An 18,980-nucleotide genomic window follows, 5' to 3' on the forward strand; every position below is an offset into this window, starting at 1 on the left:
GGATAAACATTTTATTTCGAAATTAAATTATTACAAAATATTTATAACAATATTTAGGTAAAAACACTCAATATCAATGGCGAGTCATAGGCATAGGTCATAGGTCATACAATGTTTTGTCTTGTCACTTCCGGTGAGCATCTTTAGCTAGCTGTAACAGTTACCTGTTTTCATATCAGTGGAAATTTCGTGCTTGATGTCCGAGCCGAAAACAGTTTTATGAGCCAACAAGTTTTTCGAAAAGCGGTAAGTGTGGTAGACGAGGTTTGGTAAAAACAGATGCTAGCAGACTTATCTGAACCAACGTAAACACAACGGTTTTCACGGTTGAATGCTAATAACGACTGTTAGCTAAACGTCAGGTCAGCACCTATTTTATACAGTCTATGGTCAGCTCCCGCGCGAGGCATTATTAGCTCAATGGAGTTAGCTTGGTCCTGGCAATTTTACATCCCTGTTCAGCTCAAGTTACTGTTCAGTCTTTTTATATATCACTGTTCAGCTCTAGTTACTGTCTTTTAGAGTATGTTTTATATCACTGCAGCTCTAGTTACTGTCTTTTAGAGTATGTTTTATATCACTGCAGCTCTAGTTACTGTCTTTTAGAGTATGTTTTATATCACTGTTCAGCTCTAGTTACTGTTCAGTCTTTTTATATATCACTGTGTAGCTCTAGTTACTGTCTTTTAGAGTATGTTTTATATCACTGCAGCTCTAGTTACTGTCTTTTAGAGTGTGTTTGATATCACTGTGTGTCTCTAGTTGCTGTCTTTTAGAGTATGTTTTATATCACTGTGTAGCTCTAGTTACTGTTCAGTCTTTTAGAGTATGTTTTATATCACTGTGTAGCTCTAGTTACTGTCTTTTAGAGTATGTTTTATATCAGTGTAGCTCTAGTTACTGTCTTTTAGAGTATGTTTTATATCAGTGTAGCTCTAGTTACTGTCTTTTAGAGTATGTTTTATATCACTGTGTAGCTCTAGTTACTGTCTTTTAGAGTATGTTTTATATCAGTGTAGCTCTAGTTACTGTCTTTTAGAGTATGTTTTATGTCAGTGTAGCTCTAGTTACTGTCTTTTAGAGTATGTTTTATATCAGTGTAGCTCTAGTTACTGTCTTTTAGAGTATGTTTTATATCAGTTTAGCTCTAGTTACTGTCTTTTAGAGTATGTTTTATATCAGTGTAGCACTAGTTACTGTCTTTTAGAGTATGTTTGATATCACTGCAGCTCTAGTTACTGTCTTTTAGAGTATGTTTTATATCACTGTGTAGCTCTAGTTACTGTCTTTTAGAGTATGTTTGATATCACTGTGTAGCTCTAGTTACTGTCTTATAGAGTATGTTTTATATCACTGTGTAGCTATAGTTACTGTTCAGTCTTTCAGAGTATGTTTTATATCACTGTGTGTCTCTAGTTACTGTCTTTTAGAGTATGTTTTATATCACTGTGTGTCTCTAGTTACTGTCTTTTAGAGTATGTTTTATATCACTGTGTAGCTCTAGTTACTGTCTTTTAGAGTATGTTTTATATCACTGTGTAGCTCTAGTTACTGTCTTTTAGAGTATGTTTTATGTCAGTGTGTCTCTAGTTACTGTCTTTTAGAGTATGTTTTATCACTGTGTAGCTCTAGTTACTGTCTTTTAGAGTATGTTTTATATCACTGCAGCTCTAGTTACTGTCTTTTAGAGTATGTTTTATATCACTGTGTAGCTCTAGTTACTGTCTTTTAGAGTATGTTTTATATCAGTTTAGCTCTAGTTACTGTCTTTTAGAGTATGTTTTATATCACTGCAGCTCTAGTTACTGTCTTTTAGAGTATGTTTTATATTAGTGTAGCTCTAGTTGCTGTCTTTTAGAGTATGTTTTATATCACTGTGTAGCTCTAGTTACTGTCTTTTAGAGTATGTTTTATATTAGTGTAGCTCTAGTTGCTGTCTTTTAGAGTATGTTTTATATCACTGTGTAGCTCTAGTTACTGTCTTTTAGAGTATGTTTTATATTAGTGTAGCTCTAGTTACTGTCTTTTAGAGTATGTTTGATATCACTGTGTAGCTCTAGTTACTGTCTTTTAGAGTATGTTTTATATCACTGTGTAGCTCTAGTTACTGTCTTTTAGAGTATGTTTTATATCACTGTGTGTCTCTAGTTACTGTATTTAGAGTATGTTTTATATCACTGTGTAGCTCTAGTTACTGTCTTTTAGAGTATGTTTGATATCACTGTGTGTCTCTAGTTACTGTCTTTTAGAGTATGTTTGATATTACTGTGTGTCTCTAGTTGCTGTCTTTTAGAGTATGTTTTATATCACTGTGTAGCTCTAGTTACTGTCCTGTCTTTTAGAGTCCCTTTTATATATATATATTTATATATATATTTTTATATATATATATATAGGAGAGTGCTTTCAATGCGGTGTTGACATTATTAATCAGTCTCTTTGATTACACCATGATATGTAAGGACTGAAGTGGTGGTGCCTGGGGAGAATTGAATCAGAACATCAGAGGCCAGACTGCGCAACATCAGCATGTGATGATATTTCAGTCCAATCAAACATCTCTAATGTGTGTTTTTTAATTCAAACAGGTGTTGTTGCTTGTGATTACATACACGTGGCCCGAGACCCGAGACCCGAGACCCGAGACCTGAGACCTGAGTGCTGAGTGCTGAGTCTGGCTTTCATTCCCAAACAGCCCTTCTGTGTCAGTGGTGGTCCTGGCACAGACCTGCTGCGGTCTGATGACTGCAGTCTGAGTCACGGTTCAGGTAATGCATGTTCACTGTTTGTTAGTACATTCAAAGGTTGCTCAGCATTATGTTGTGTACGGCACTGATTTATCAAAGTTTGACATGGCCTCATATTATCCTTTGATATTTAAAAGCAGAACCAGTATTCCTAAAGTCTATCTTGTTTGATACCCACAAGCTTATCCCACATTATTTATTGCTTTAATCATTCCTGTATTTCAACGTGTGTGTGTGTGTGTGTGTTAAAAGATTTATTCATCATCGTTGAACTGTCCATTTATGAACCTCCGGTTAAGACAGTGATTTGAACCATTTTTTTAAACAGTTGTCTGTCTTAGCTCAACTCTTTACTCATTTTTATTTATTTAGCACCTTTCATAGATTCAAGCATGCAGCCCAAAGTGCTTCACAAAAGAACAGAGAGACAGAAAACAACAGTTGGTAAAATGATACAAGACTAGAACAAGTTAGGGGAAAGTAAAGTGAAAACTTAAAAATAAAATAATTACAATAAAATCAATAAAATCAAATCAGATAAATACCACAAAAATAAAATAAAATCATTATAATAATCAATAAAATAAAATCAGATGGATTCCAGACAAATAAAATAAAATCAGTACAATGAATCAATGAAACGAAATCAGATAAATACCACAAAAATAAAATCCTTAGTAAAATCAATAATAGAAAATCAGATAAATACCACAAAAATAAAATCCTTAGTAAAATCAATAATAGAAAATCAGATAAATACCACAAAAATAAAATCCTTAGTAAAATCAACAATAGAAAATCAGATAAATACCCAAAAAACTAAATAATAATGAAATATGGTATAATAAGATATAATGAAATAAATTAGTATAATTCTAAAACAATGTTCATAATGGTAATAATGCAGTCCTGGGCTTAAGGGAAATTAAAGCCAGATTGAAAAGGTAAGTCTTAAGTTTACTTTTAAAAAGATCCAGAGAGCTCGCTGTTTTAATGTCCAGAGGCAGAGAGTTCCACAGCTTAGGGTCGTAAAAACAGAAAGCTGTCTCAATTTGTGAGATGTAAAAATGATCATTAGGATTAAAGTCTGAATCTAAAACCACTCCCAGGTCAACAAACACTCAGTAATAGAAGCTGCTCTGGTCTCATGGGTATTGCGTCTGGCCAGCTGTGTATCCCAGAGGTTTACTGCACTTGTGAGAGTTGGATCACAGTGAGTTTGAGAAGAGGTTTATGATTTGTGGGAAAAGCTGCAGAGTTAAAGGGGATTGCCCAGCTTGTCAGTAATGAGTGGGAAATGAGGTTTCAGTTTTAGGTGGACTCTTCCTGGGAAATCAGCCTGGGAACATTTCGGATGTGTGTTTCCTGTGTTGAGTTGTGAAATAAAGCATTACCAGGTGGTGAATTCTGGGGTAACTATGAAGACAGCACTCTGTCAGTGTATTGCAGATACTGACTGTTTCAGTGAAAGCAAAAGAGCCTCAGGTGCCATGAAAAGTTTTAATGCAGCATAAAACAATTATTGCATCTTTAACATGTTATTCTAAACACGTAAAATAGACATGCAGGTGTTATTTTGCACCACTGTAAAAATGCAGCCAGTGTCATTTAACATGCAAGATTGGAAAAACTGATTGATTTAAACATACCTAATTTAATTTTAGCCATCATAAATTAATTACAAACATGATTGGCAAGGCAAGGCCCGTTTATTTATAAAGCACCATTCATACAGAGAGCAATTCAAAGTGCTTTATAGAGTTCAAAACAAAAAACAGAACTGTAACAATCTACAAAAACATACAGCAAACACTTCCAGTTATGTTTGATCTACTCTCTCTGTGTACTTATGTTACTTAACGTACAGTTGTGCTCATAAGTTTACATACCCTGGCAGAATTTATGATTTCTTGGGTAGTTTCTGTTCTCATTATGATATAAAGAGAGTAAACACAGTTGTTTGACAATAAATGACTTCACCCAACCACTAACCATGAATGGAAAGGAAGTTTTTCTCTCATCATTTATATTCTCTGAAAAATGGCCCAAAGAAAATCACAAATTCCACCAGGGTATGTAAACTTATGAGCACAACTGTATAGTAAATAGTGTTGGGTCTTATTATTTATTTAAGTTAGGAGGGATTATTAAAAATGATCAACCCCCTTCACTGCTCTGAAATCTGTAACTTGAGTCTCACTGTCCCTACAGACACAGAATCACAACTGATCTTGTCTTAAAAGTGACATATCATGCAAAATTGACTTTTTAATGGTTCTTTACCTGAAATATGTTTCCCTGGCATGTCTACAAACCCCCCGAGAATGAAAAAAATCCATTCTGCCCCTGTTTTGATTTCTCCACCTTTCTGTAAATGTGTGTGAAACCAGCCGTTTCAGACTTCAGTGTTTTTGTTACTTAACAACAATATCCGGTCTGTCACGGAGTCAGAGCTCGGAGCTTGTTCAGCCCATAGACTGTATAAAATAATACTGAATCCCTCCCCCGTTTTTCATTACCTGCACAAATGTGTGCTAACAAGGAGCTTAGGAGGGAGTCATGCTAGTTGTAGGCTGTCTTAATAAACACAAAGGTCGGTTTTACTCCCCACGTCTGCAGATTTGAAGATCTAGTGGATGATTTTTATTTATCATGGATAAGTGCTAGCGCTAATTGGCATAGCCACATAGCTACATGTTCATAGCTGTAGCTGTAGCTGTAGCTGTAGCTGTGTACCAAGACACACGTCGACATACTGACAAATAAAACAACAAGAAACACTAAATCTGTGACCAATCCTTCAGAAAGGTCCTGCTGCCTTTCTGGCAGAGGTCGGTTTTACTCCCCACGTCTGCAGATTTGAAGATCTAGTGGATGATTTTTATTTATCATGGATAAGTGCTAGCGCTAGTTAGCATAGCCACATAGCTACATGTTCGTAGCTGTGTACCAAGACACACGTCTACATACTGATAAATAAAACAACAAGAAACACTAAATCTATGACCAATCGTTCAGAAAGGTCCTGCTGCAGGCGCCTCTCCGTCAGGATCAGATTCAGAGGGTTGAAGTAACGCGATCTCTGAGCAGCCGTGTATATTCAGCCAACATGTAAACATTAGATCAACGTGCTGGAGAGCCGAGGCACATCCACTTCCTGAGGGGGCGTGGTCAGAGGGAAAACAGAGTGTTCTGATGAGGACTGAAGAAGAGGACTTTTCAGGCAGACCAAAATCTGATTTCAAAGTGGTTTTTTGAGCATAAACTTTAAAGACATGTTTTGGGGACCTCTTAGACCAATATATATTGATGAAAAAAGCGTGATATGTCCCCTTTAACCAAAATTAACCCTTCAAAAATAATAATAAAACCTCTATTTATATAGCACCTTTTTAAAAACCACGGTTCCCAAAGCACTTCACAAACAGCAGGGCACATACAAACAAACACAAAGAGAGAGTTTAAACAAAATTAAAATCAGACATCAAGAAAACAAACACAAAAAACCCAAACAATGATTCAACACAGGCAACCCAAGAACCCAATGATAGGAACTGAGACCAAGGGACCAAGAAAGTAAGACAATTTAGAATATAAAAGGAAAGAAAGATTAATAAGGGGCTACATTCATTAAAAAGGAATAAAGCATTAAAAGAGGGGTAAAAGCAATAATGTGAAATAAAAGCAAAGCAGAGCTAAAATCATCAATATACACTGCGTGCACAATTATTAAGCATGTGAGTATTTTTGTGAATATGTTAAACACTATGTCAGCAGTCATTTTTAAATTTGTCAAGAAGTCAGATAGTGAATATATTTATTCAAGTGTGTGGTTAAAATGATGCTTTTCAAATTACGTTGGCTGTATTTTTAAATAAATGCAGAATCTGCAGAAATGAGCGTGCCAAATTATTATTTCTTCAACAAAAACAACAGTTTTCTTTACATTTGTATACAACATAAAACTGTTAATGTCTTTGAAACATTTCAAATCTAAAGTGTTTCTCAAATGTCCAATATAACCTCCTTTTCTTTCAGTGAAGGTCAGAGGTCACTGTAAACTGATTTAGTTTCTGATGACTTCTCTGCTGACACTGTGAGCTGCACCTTGTATGGCTTTCCAAAGAGGCTATTTTGAGCTGTATTTCTTGCCATTACTATAAATTATCTCCTTTATTATTGATCACAAGTTCTCAGTCAGGTTGACGGGTGAGCAGGCAGGCCAGTTCATGAGGCGATCCTCTTTAAAGCCCTGAGAGGCCATTCAGTCCTGGGAATAACGTGAGGCATGTGACGGTGCATTGTGCTCATGCATGAACACTAGCATCCTCCATGGAGGAAAATACAAAAGAGGATCGCCCCATGAACTGGCCTGCCTGATCACCTGATCTCAACCTGACTGAGAACTTGTGGTCAATAATAAAGAAGATAATTTACAGTAATGGCAAGAAATACAGCTCAAAGAGCCTCTTTGGAAAGACATACAAGGTGCAGCTCACAGTGTCAGCAGAGAAGTCATCAGAAACCTCCCTAAATCAGTTTAACAGTGACCTCTGACCCTGAGAAATAATAATTTGGCACGCTCATTTCTGCAGATTCTGCATTTGTTTAAAAATACAGCCAATATAATTTGAAAAGCATCATTTTAACCACACAGTTGAATAAATATATTCACTATCTGACTTCTTGACAAATTTTAAAACGACTGTTAACATAGTTCTTAACATATTCACAAAAATACTCACGTGCCTAATAATTGTGCACGCAGTGTAGGTAAAGTATTTAAGGATAGATAAAAGCAGTAAAATAAATAAATAAATCTAGATGACTTAAAGCTATCAAGGCAGTAAATGAGATATTAGGAGAGTAAAACAACTAAAGGAAATTAAAATGGGATAGAAAGTAAAATGGTAATAAAGGCAGTAATCATTCGATTCATCTCAGAAATTCTACCCAAGGATTAAGACTCAGACATTGAATCTTTTCTGTGTCGAGGCGCAGCCCAAAGTTGGCTCAGACCTCTTGACATCCCTGCAGGGTAGCCGTGTGCCCAACATCTAATAGATCCAATATCAGCTTCATTCCATTCGGCCATACCTTGTCAGAAAATAACCAATTTAAAATATGATATTAAACAAACATAAGCATGAAAACATGAAATATTTTAAAATATAAGATAAAGAAAGAAAGAGAGTCATTAAACTCACTATGTTAAAAGAAATTCAAAGAAAATCCTTAAAGTTCATCAAAAATGTCAAGGTTTGTTGTTAAAGAAATAAAAACTCAGGTTGAACAATGAGTTTGTATCCATTAGTGAGCAGTGTAAGCAGCATGAAAGAGGGATGTTTTCAGTCTGGACTTGAAAGCGGTCAGAGTCTGGCTTTTCTAATATAATCTGGTAGATTATTCCAGGCTTGTGCTGCATAACGTAAGATGTGAAGGTAAATGAATCCACTGTAGTCGGTGACTTTCTGTAGTGTTTGTCTCTTCTCTGTATCATCTTCCTTTACCTTGATTCTCCCCTGAATATCTGAGCTAACAGAAAGTAATATGGATAGAAGGTTTTGTCCTCAGTTGGCTTTCATTGTTAGATAAAGAAAATGTTGTTGTTGATGTTACAGAGAGAGGGTGAGTCATTTATGCTGCTTTTCAAATTGGTTGTTCACGGGGAAGCCTCACAGCATGCTCTAGTGTGGAGGAGCAAAGTATTCTCAGATCCTCCTCCTCCATCCACCTCACTGTCCGCCCTGCTCGCCTTGTTACCATGGGGAGCAGAGCCTTCAGCCGCTCAGCTCCCCAGTTCTGGAACTCTCTCCCACCTGACCTCCGCAACACTGACTCACTCCCACATTTTAAATCCAAACTCAAAACCCATCTGTTTAAACTGGCTTACTCCATCTGACCACAACTCCTCTGTCCATTCACTTCAAACTTTTTAAATTGTGTTTTATTTACTGTTTGCTATTTAAAGGTGACATATTACGCTTTTTTCATCAATATATATTGGTCTAAGAGGTCCCCAAAACATGTCTTTAAAGTTTATGCTCAAAAAAACACTTTGAAATCAGATTTTGGTCTGCCTGAAAAACCCTCTTCTTCAGTCCTCATCAGAACACTCTGTTTTCCCTCTGACCACGCCCCCTCAGGAAGTGGATGTGCCTCGGCTCTCCAGCACGTTGATCTAATGTTTACATGTTGGCTGAATATACACGGCTGCTCAGAGATCGCGTTACTTCAACCCTCTGAATCTGATCCAGAATCTGATCCTGACGGAGAGGCGCCTGTAGCAGGACCTTTCTGAAGGATTGGTCATAGATTTAGTGTTTCTTGTTGTTTTATTTATCAGTATGTAGACGTGTGTCTTGGTACACAGCTACGAACATGTAGCTATGTGGCTATGCTAACTAGCGCTAGCACTTATCCATGATAAATAAAAATAATCCACTAGATCTTCAAATCTGAAGACGTGGGGAGTAAAACCGACTTCTACCAGAAAGGCAGCAGGACCTTTTATGAAGGATTGGTCACAGATTTAGTGTTTCTTGTTGCTTTATTTGTCAGTATGTCGACGTGTGTCTTTGTACACAGCTACAGCTACAGCTATGAACATGTAGCTATGTGGCTATGCCATTTAGCTCTAGCACTTATCCATGATAAATAAAAATCATCCACTAGATCTTCAAATCTGCAGACGTGGGGAGTCAAACCGACCTCTGCCAGAAAGGCAGCGGGACCTTTTCTGAAGGATTGGTCACAGATTTAGTGTTACTTGTTGTTTTATTTGTCAGTATGTCGACATGTGTCTTGGTACACAGCTACAGCTACGACATGTAGCTATGTAGCTATGCTAACTAGCGCTAGCACTTATCCATGATAAATAAAAATCATCCACTAGATCTTCAAATCTGCAGACGTGGGGAGTAAAACCGACCTTTGTGTTTATTAAGACAGCCTACAACTAGCATGCCTCCCTTCTAAGCTCCTTGTTAGCACACATTTGTGCAGGTAATGAAAAACGGAGGAGGGATTCAGTATTATTTTATACAGTCTATGGGCTGAACAAGCTCCGAGCTCTGACTCCGTGACAGACCGGATATTGTTGTTACGTAACAAAAACACTGAAGTCTGAAACGGCTCGTTTCACACACATTTACAGAAAGGTGGAGAAATCAGAACAGGGGCAGAATGGATTTTTTTCATTCTCGGGGGGTTTGTAGACATGCCAGGGAAACATATTTCAGGTAAAGAACCATTAAAAAGTCAATTTTGCATGATATGTCACCTTTAAACTCTGTTTGTTTTTAATGTTGTAAGGTGACCTTGAGTGCCAAGAAAGGCGCCTATTAATAAAATGCATTATTATTATTATTATTCTCAGTGTTCTTTGGAAAACACCAACCATTCAGCCAATCAAAGATAGTGATACAGGATGTTTATTTTTTTTATATATATATATATAAATATAAAGATAGAGTTTACTGGCTGTGTGAATTATTTACTGAAGCAAGTGAATATTACACAAGTTTCTGGTCTGTCGCTCAATAATTATGAGCTGTTATCCTTCACTGTTTCCATTTGAAATTTGAATACCAGTAAGGGTGTACATCAAAATACATGTGTTAACCAGTTTAGCTTCAGGTCAGGCTGCTGTATGTATATTAAGTCATGAAGTGCGATCGTGTTTGTTGTTTATATTTATATATTTTGCAGATCACAGATGAAAGTTGTTGTGGAGAAGCTGGCTTAAAAAGTAGAACATATAGGGGACTATAAATTCTTAAATCAGCTGATATCAGAATTTTTCGCTTTTTGAGAAAGGATGTCATTTGCCAGTGCAAGAAAAAAAATACTTGATGTTTTGCGTTGTCATGCTGCATCTGTAAGCATCGTGGAGGCTGTTCATTTTAAAGCAGAGTTCAGTGGAAGTGTGGGGGGGTTTGGTGAGCTGTGTGTGCCTGGGTGAGGAAGAGAGGAGAACATGCTTTTTTATTTGACACATACAAGATGGCGTCAAGTATTTTGTAATAAGTGAGATCAAGACACAGGGATGCTTGTGTGTATGTGTGTGTATGCATGCACATGGGTGTGTGTCGTATATCTGTGTTTTATGCCCTAAAAAAAACACAGGACACCTCAACCTAGCATAGACCAGAAGGGCTTTTACAGTCTACTCAGCACTAATGAAAGTCAGTCTAACATGTTGAGTGATTTACTGTTTATTTTATAAGTTGAGTACAGATTTACTTATATTTGGTTTCTAAGTAAGGCATAATGTATGGTTAGCAGGTTGTTATGGGAAAAAGAATCCCTACAGGGTGAGACAAGACACTGTCACGAAGCAGAGGGGTCTTGACCACCCTGATCCACCCAGCAGATCGGAGACGGACCAGGCACAGATCTGGTTGAAGTCCTGTGTTAGTCTCTTTTAATGAAATCACAGCAATTTTGTTGCTGTAATATGCCGGTATTATTTTGTGCAGTTCCCCCCCCGAGTCAAACAAGGTTTTGACGTAAGAATGATTCTGAAGCAGGAGATTCTCTCTGTCAGTGATCCTAAGCTGTCCTGGCTGAGGGAATGATGTGGTGAATTTGTGGCTCATGTTTGTTCTCCATTTGGCTCACAGAAAAAGAGCCGACATTGTGATCACTTGTCGTTTTGCTTACCCACTATATAACTTTTTTCTCATATCATGATTTGGAGTCTACCTCATGACCTACTATGTTATGTCAGAGGCAGGTTTGGTGTTCTCGCTACCCTGAACTTGAAGCACTGTCAGGGAGAGCAGATCTTAAAAATCCACACTCCTATTTTAAGTTGCCTCATGAATTATGGGTGCAGTATTAAATGCGTCACTGGGAGGCCAATCTGGGCTTCTACCAGCACGTCACAGCACACACACACACACACACACACACACACACACACACACACACACACACACACACACACACACACACACACACACACACACACACACACACACACACACACACACACACTCATAACCTATATTAATAACATTCTCGTGGGTGTCCAGCCAAATGAGAAAGTGCCACAGAGCAAGTGTTGGCAAATTTTCTCCTTTTTTGTTTTATTAGAAATGAGTTCAACTCGGGATCTCTCTGAATCAACCATAACTCAGGTTTTCTGTTGCCCCTTAGATTTGGACAGAGGAGGAATGTAGCTTGATGTGTTCTTCTGAGGGTCATTTAGCAGTTAAACAGGGCCATGCTTCTAAACCATATTGATAGAAGGTTTAAACTTGTATAACTTGATATTAGATTTTATTTTTGATGATCCAAAACCGCTTCTAGAAAGTATAGAACTCACGCCTGTGCTATTTCTGTTGTCTTTAAAACATCCTTTGAAACTCCACGCAGTGAGCTCATCTGGCTCCATTCTGTCATCCCAGCCTGGCTGTCCAAGCAAAGGCCGGTTCTCTGGGGATCAGCCTAATTTAAACTGCTCCTCTGTTTATAGATATAGACTGATTGTATAGAGAGTTTGAGCTCTGTTTATTTAGACTCAGGCTTGTGGAAATGGTAATTGGTTTGAGTAACAGGAACGTATTGGACCAGTGTTGACATCCTGGAGACCATTAGGGAGACCGCAAACCAGACCAGCCCACTATCAGAGGGATGAGCTCATCTTTTCCATCCCCAGCTTTGAGGCTTGAGGGGAGGACAAGGGATTCAGAGGGGGCTTGTAACAGGGGGGTGACTCTGGATGGGGTTTTGGGTCAGTGAATCTGGACTATGTTTGTTATTAAACTGGTGCTGTAGAGCAGGAAGGTGGTGGTAAATGTTTTCATCCAAGACTATAATTTAAAGTTTATTTTAGATTGGACCATTTTAACTCTAACTTTGTGTCGCTGATGTTCGACAAAACTAGCTTAGCTTAACATTCACTAGCAAGCAGCTGGATTGCTGGCTGATTGATCACCCTACCTGCAACCCAAATGAAGTGCAGTATGATTTGATAACATGAAAATCACATTGCAAATTTGATGACTAGAAATTGAATAAATTGTAAGTTTGGGAAAATTAAAAAACCAGCCTGTAATCAATGACGTATGTGTTCAGAGAAAGTATGGAACTATATTTTGTTGTCATATTCAGGCGCTCTGATTTTATCTTTCACCAGTTGTATTTGCTGAACCTCCAATGAGATTTAGCTCTAACACGCTCATAAAGACCTCTTTTAAGTTCTATTTATTGGTGCGTTTTCACCTTTATTGATAGGACAGCTGAAGAGAGACAGGAAAAATGGGGAGTACAGAGTGCGGGAAGACATGCAGCAAATGGTCGAGGCAGGGAGTCAACCAGCAACTACTGAGACGAGGACTATATCCTCCGTATATGAGGCATGTGCTTTAACTGATAGGCCAACTGCGCCCCCACAGAGGTCTGTAATAAACCCTCTGAAACAGCTGAAGCCAGGTCCAGACAAAAGATTCACATCAAGCTTAAACCAATTTACCAGTATGTGGAAACCATTGAACAGTGTCAGCTGTTAAGCTTAGGTGCCGATAACCTCCCATGCAACTCTTCATGTGACATGTCATTAAACAAAGAAACTTTTGAAAAGTCATTTGATCAGAACAATATCTGCATGAAAACTAAGCCTGTAGATTAAAGGATTAAATGTTCTATTTTAATTGAAGTAATTTGTACCGTTTGCTTTAATCAGATTAATTTTATATTCATATCATTTTTAAATTTTATTCTCAAATGTTAGAATTGTACTCAATCATCAACCTCATTAATGACACTTCTGGATGACAAACCTTCCTGATTGTGAAAAGTACAGTTTTGAACGTTTCAAAAACCAAACATTGAGTCCTGGTTAAGCTCAGCAGTTAGATTGTCGTCCCCTTATCCAGGGACCACCTGACTCACGTGATGCTTGGTTCGACCCCTGCCCTCAGCCCTTCGCTGCCTCGTTCCCTTCTTTCAATATTTCCTCTCTTCGGCTGTCTCACCAAAAATTGTGAAAATGGCCCAAAAATAATTTCATAACAACACAAAGCAAGAAATTCAGGAAACCTTAGAGGTTTTTCTAATGCCCTGTGAGAACACTGTCATACAGTTGTTCACTTTAAGCTAAAGGTCATCTTGAGCTGTAGGGACTTAAAGCAATAAATACACAATAATAACCCCAGCAGCTTTAGACTAAACAAACTAAATTCATCTTTTAGCGGTCAGCGTCCTCAGCATCATCAAATAATTAGGCAGTGGGTGCTAATTACACAGAAATGTTTGCTGCTTGATGGAGTGCGTCTGTGTTTCTCTGCACATGTGTGCCTGCCCACCCACGCCCTCACTCCCAGGCAGAGCAGCAGTAGGCTAATGATGTAGAACAGTGCACCTCTCTTGCAGACAGTCTGAAAGTATCATGGGTGGCTGGGTGGCACGTAGGCACTCGACATGGCACCCTGCCATCACCCTGCCTCACCGCCCTGCATGCCTTCCCCTGCTGCTGAGTGCAGAGTGAGTTGTTTTGTTTTGGTGTGGCTGCACTCGCTGCTGCTTAATTGGTGGGTGGGTGTTTGTCTTCTGTGTACATTTAATGACTGCTGCCTAATCATCATCCCTCATCAGGGCACTTTGGGGGGTGGACAGAGGTGGAGCAGGGTGGAGGTTTGCAGGGATGTTGCCTAAGCAGTGCGCAGGAAGTCACTTGAGGCCTGCTACGTGCGATGTGACTGTTGCGACATGAGCCCAGGGAAGTCCATGTATGGAGACACAGTTTACTAAATAATCTTAACGCTGAGCACTGTGCCCACAAACATCAGGCTGAGGGTGTACAAGGACAACACAAGGAGCCAAATCACAACAAACGTTATCTCAAGACGCAAACAGAGCAGGTCTAGACCGTACTCTATGTTCTGTTATTAACAAAGACCCAACATCAAGACAGGATAAGATCCAGTCCCATCTTACAGACAGGACTCAGTCTGATCTCATCTTAATCCACCATGAGCAGAGCACTTTGCAGCATTTAGTAAGTTACAGTGGCAAGGAAAAACTTCCTTTAATAGGCAGAAACATCCAGCAAGAGGTTGGAAAGAGGAATAGAGGTGATGAAGAGAGAGAGATGATAGTGGTGAGATGGATAGTAGTAGTAGTAGTAGTAGTGGTAGCTGGAGTCTGCAACGTCCACAGCAGCAGGCCGTCTACGACAGAGATCCAGAGGAACCTACAAGACAAGGGAGCTCAGGGACTCCAGAAAGCTCTATGGTTAGTAACTTTCTATGGGACAGGGAGAGATAAAGTAAGTGATGGGGGGAGGGATAGGATCCCAGTGCGCCAGTTCCCCAGGTAGGGCAGTCTAAGCCTATAGCAGCATAACTAAGAGCTGGTCCAAGCCTGATCCAGCTCTAACTATAAGCTTTATTAAAAAAGGAAAGTTTGAAGCCTACTCTTAAAAGTAGAGAGGGTGTCTGCCCCCGGACCCTGACTGGTAGATGATTCCAAAGGAGAGGGGCCTGATAACTGAAGGTTCTACCTCCCATACTACTTTTAGCGACTTTAGGTACGACCAGCAGGCCTGCATGTTGGAAGTGTAGCGTTCTAGAGGGGCAGCAAGGCACCATGAGCTCTTCAGGATAAGGTTTCTGACCATTAAGAGCTTTGTGGGTCAGGAGAAGGACTTGGTGCATTAAAAACTTGAGGCCTTTCCTGCTAGAGACAGCCAAGTAAGACAGGATTGAAAATAAAAGAAGAGGATAAATGAATAGGTCTTTTCTGAAATCTGGTGTTATTGTTTTCTGACATTGAATGAACCAAATAATTTGATAGCAAGAGAAACGCTGCCCTTCTCTCCTCCTGTTAGCTCGGTTCACCTCACTGCGTGGTCATGTGCCACTGGGCTCTCCTTGCTCTTCAGTGCTCGGCTCCTGTAGCACTGAATTAGTGTCATCATCCTACTCACCTCGGTAAGCTTCACAAAGCAGAAATTAAATCAATGTGATCCAAATGTTGTCTTCTTGTATTTGTAGTGGTGAATTCAGTGCTTTTTGTCCTTTCTAAAGGCTGATAGTGATGGCGTGCATGTGATATATAATGAGGTATATCAGTAACATGTTATTCAGCACAAAATGTTGAAAGGACACATTTCTGAGTGTATTTTAGTTCATGGAATAACCTTAGGATGGAACTAGAGCACATTTGATGAATGATAAACAACTCAGGGACTCGCAGTGGCGTCACCATACCTCATCTTCCATTCCCTATGGGTCTTCACTCGCCAGATGATAACAACAGTTTGCTGCCTCCCCATCCTGACTGTACTCCTACTGTAACACTGATGACCTATTTGAATTTGTCGTCAAATCTTCTGTGTTTTTGAAAACGGAGTCGAAAATTTCAAACAAATGCAGAGAGACTGAACTGAAACAACAAACAACACAAAACCAGATAAGGGCAATGCTGCACCCCACAGGCGAAAAGCATGCGCAAAGGTGGAGAGAATGTAGGTCACAGGGAGGGAGGTGGAGGTTATATGTTTAAATGTATTCACTGCTTTTGAACAAACAGCCTCCCTCTCCTCTCATTCTGCCATCTGAGATGTTCAGGTGCATCACAATAAATTAGGATTTTGTGGAAAAGTTATCCAGTATGAAACTCATATAGATTCAGTAAACAATGTGAGCAATTATTGGACATGTTACAATCAATTATTGATTAATCAACAAAATAAACATTGTTATTCTTATGTAAAAAAAACAACAAAAAAAACCAAAACATACATTATTTTCCCCGTAAATTATATTTTCTACAGCAACAAAATGCAAATAACTGACGGGATTGAATACAGGTACATGTTTAACACTGGATATCAACGATCAGGCTCATAAAAATATTCTCCGGACATACAGTGGGGCACAAAAGTATTAGTCAGCCACTAATTCTACAAGTTCTCCCACTTAGAAAGATGAGAGAGGTCTGTAATTTTCATCAGAGGTACACTTCAACTATGAGAGACAAAATGAGAAAAATAATCCAGGAAATCACATTGTAGGATTTTTAAAGAATTTATTTGTAAATTATGGTGGAAAATAAGTATTTGGTCACCCACAAACAAGCAAGATTTCTGTCTCTCACAGACCTGTAACTTCTTCTTTAAGAAGCTCTTCTGTCCTCCACTCGTTACCTGTATTAATGGAACCTGTTTGAACTGGTTATCTGTATAAAAGACACCTGTCCACAGCCTCAAACACTCACACTCCAAACTCAACCATGGCCAAGACCAAAGACCTGTCCAAGGACACCAGGAAGAACATTGTGGACCTGCACCAGGCTGGGAAGAGTGAATCTACAATAGGCAAGCAGGTTGGTGTGAATAAATCAACTGTGGGAGCAATTGTTAGAAAATGGAAGACATACAAGACCATTGATAATCTCCCTCGATCTGGGGCCCCACGCAAGATCTCATCCCGTGGGGTCAAAATGATTATGAGAACGGTGAGCAAAAATCCCAGAACTACACGGAGGGACCTGATGAATGACCTGCAGAGAGCTGGGACCAAAGTAACAAAGGCTACCATCAGTAACACAGGCTACCATCAGTAACACACTACGCCGAGAGGGACTCAAATCCTGCAGCGCCAGGCGTGTCCCCCTGCTTAAGCCAGTACATGTCCAGGCCCGTCTGAAGTTTGCCAGAGAGCATATGGATGATCCAGAAGAGGATTGGGAGAATATCATGTGGTCAGATGAAACCAAAGTAGAAGTTTTTGGTAAAAACTCAACTCGTCGTGTTTGGAGGAAGAAGAATGCTGAGTTGCATCCCAAGAACACCATTCCTACTGTGAAGCATGGGGGGGTGGAAACCTCATGCTTTGGGGCTGTTTTTCTGCAAAGGGGACAGGACGACTGATCCGTGTTAAGGGAAGAATGAACGGGGCCATGTATCATGAGATTTTAAGCCAAAACCTCCTTCCATCAGTGAGAGCATTGAAGATGGAACGTGGCTGGGTCTTCCAGCATGACAATGATCCCAAACACACCGCTCGGGCAACGAAGGAGTGGCTCCGTAAAAAGCATTTCAAGGTCCTGGAGTGGCCTAGCCAGTCTCCGGACCTCAACCCCATAGAAAATTTGTGGAGGGAGTTGAAAGTCCTTGTTGCCAAGCGACAGCCCCAAAACATCACTGCTCTAGAGGAGATCTGCATGGAGGAATGGACCAAAATACCAGCTACAGTGTGTGCAAACCTGGTGAAGACTTACAGGAAACGTTTGACCTCTGTCATTGCCAACAAAGGTTATGTTACAAAGTATTGAGTTGAACTTTTGTTATTGACCAAATACTTATTTTCCACCATCATTTACAAATACATTCTTTAAAAATCCTACAATGTGATTTCATGGATTTTTTTTCTCATTTTGTCTCTCATAGTTGAAGTGTACCTCTGATGACATTACAGACCTCTCTCATCTTTCTAAGGGGGAGAACTTGAAAATCAGTGGCTGACTAAATACTTTTTTGCCCCACTGTAGTCTTATAAAGTGAAGGCTCATAATACTAACAGAAAAGTACTTCAGACTCACAGTGTCCAGTTTTCTGTCTACTCGTTCTTATTGAGAAAAATAAACATGTGTATTTGATCAGGTGTCAGCTGGGAGCTCAACCGGGTCATAATCAGTCCAGCTGCAGAAAAGCTCAGACGGCTCAGATGTTGCTGGTCTGCAAACATAGTGTACTAGCAATTTCTAATAGTCTGTTGGCTTTGTATCCAATGGTTAAAATGTCCTGTTTAAAGTTGTCAACCTTTGCGTCCGTGTCGTTGTTGGCAGCAGTTTTGTATTGATCCTCTTTAAAAAACACTTGTGGAGATCTGACCCGCAGCCGCCAGCTGAGCGTCTCCGCTGTGGACAACACGTTTAACAGCTGATTCACATCCAAACATGCTTTAAACTTCAAACACCTCCCTGATAGCTGAACTAATATGAGACCACATGTTTGTCCCACGTGGCGGAAAATTAAAAACAGAAATGCGTGTTTCGAGTAATTTCTTCACAATCAATTAATCAATAAATGATTAATTGTTTACATCCCTAATCAGGACCGATAATGAAGAACATGAAGTAAAGTGCTTGAATGTGACAGTGAAGTGTAATGTGTTTGATGTCATTGTAGGTATCATACTTAGAGTATCACTGATTTATTATAGCCCACCTGTGATATCCAACCATCGGATTACTGTTGCAGTGAACCAGTCTGAGTTAGGA

The 18,980-nt window shown here is 39.3% G+C and overlaps 1 protein-coding gene across 4 annotated transcripts in view; it reads left to right on the forward strand.

Moving 5' to 3' along the window:
- The first annotated feature begins 80 nt into the window (after positions 1–80).
- The window catches only part of sgip1a (SH3GL interacting endocytic adaptor 1a), a 119,159-nt gene continuing 100,259 nt past the window's right edge, over positions 81–18,980 (forward strand). For all 4 annotated transcript variants that reach the window (XM_034674426.1, XM_034674444.1, XM_034674454.1 and 1 more), the window contains exons 1-2: positions 81–246; positions 2,589–2,768. The gene's annotated coding sequence lies outside the window, so the exon portion shown is untranslated. The remainder of the gene's footprint in view (positions 247–2,588; positions 2,769–18,980) is intronic.

The sequence above is a fragment of the Notolabrus celidotus genome, chromosome 2 (genome assembly GCF_009762535.1).
Source record: "Notolabrus celidotus isolate fNotCel1 chromosome 2, fNotCel1.pri, whole genome shotgun sequence".
NCBI classification, from domain to species: Eukaryota; Metazoa; Chordata; class Actinopteri; order Labriformes; family Labridae; genus Notolabrus; species Notolabrus celidotus.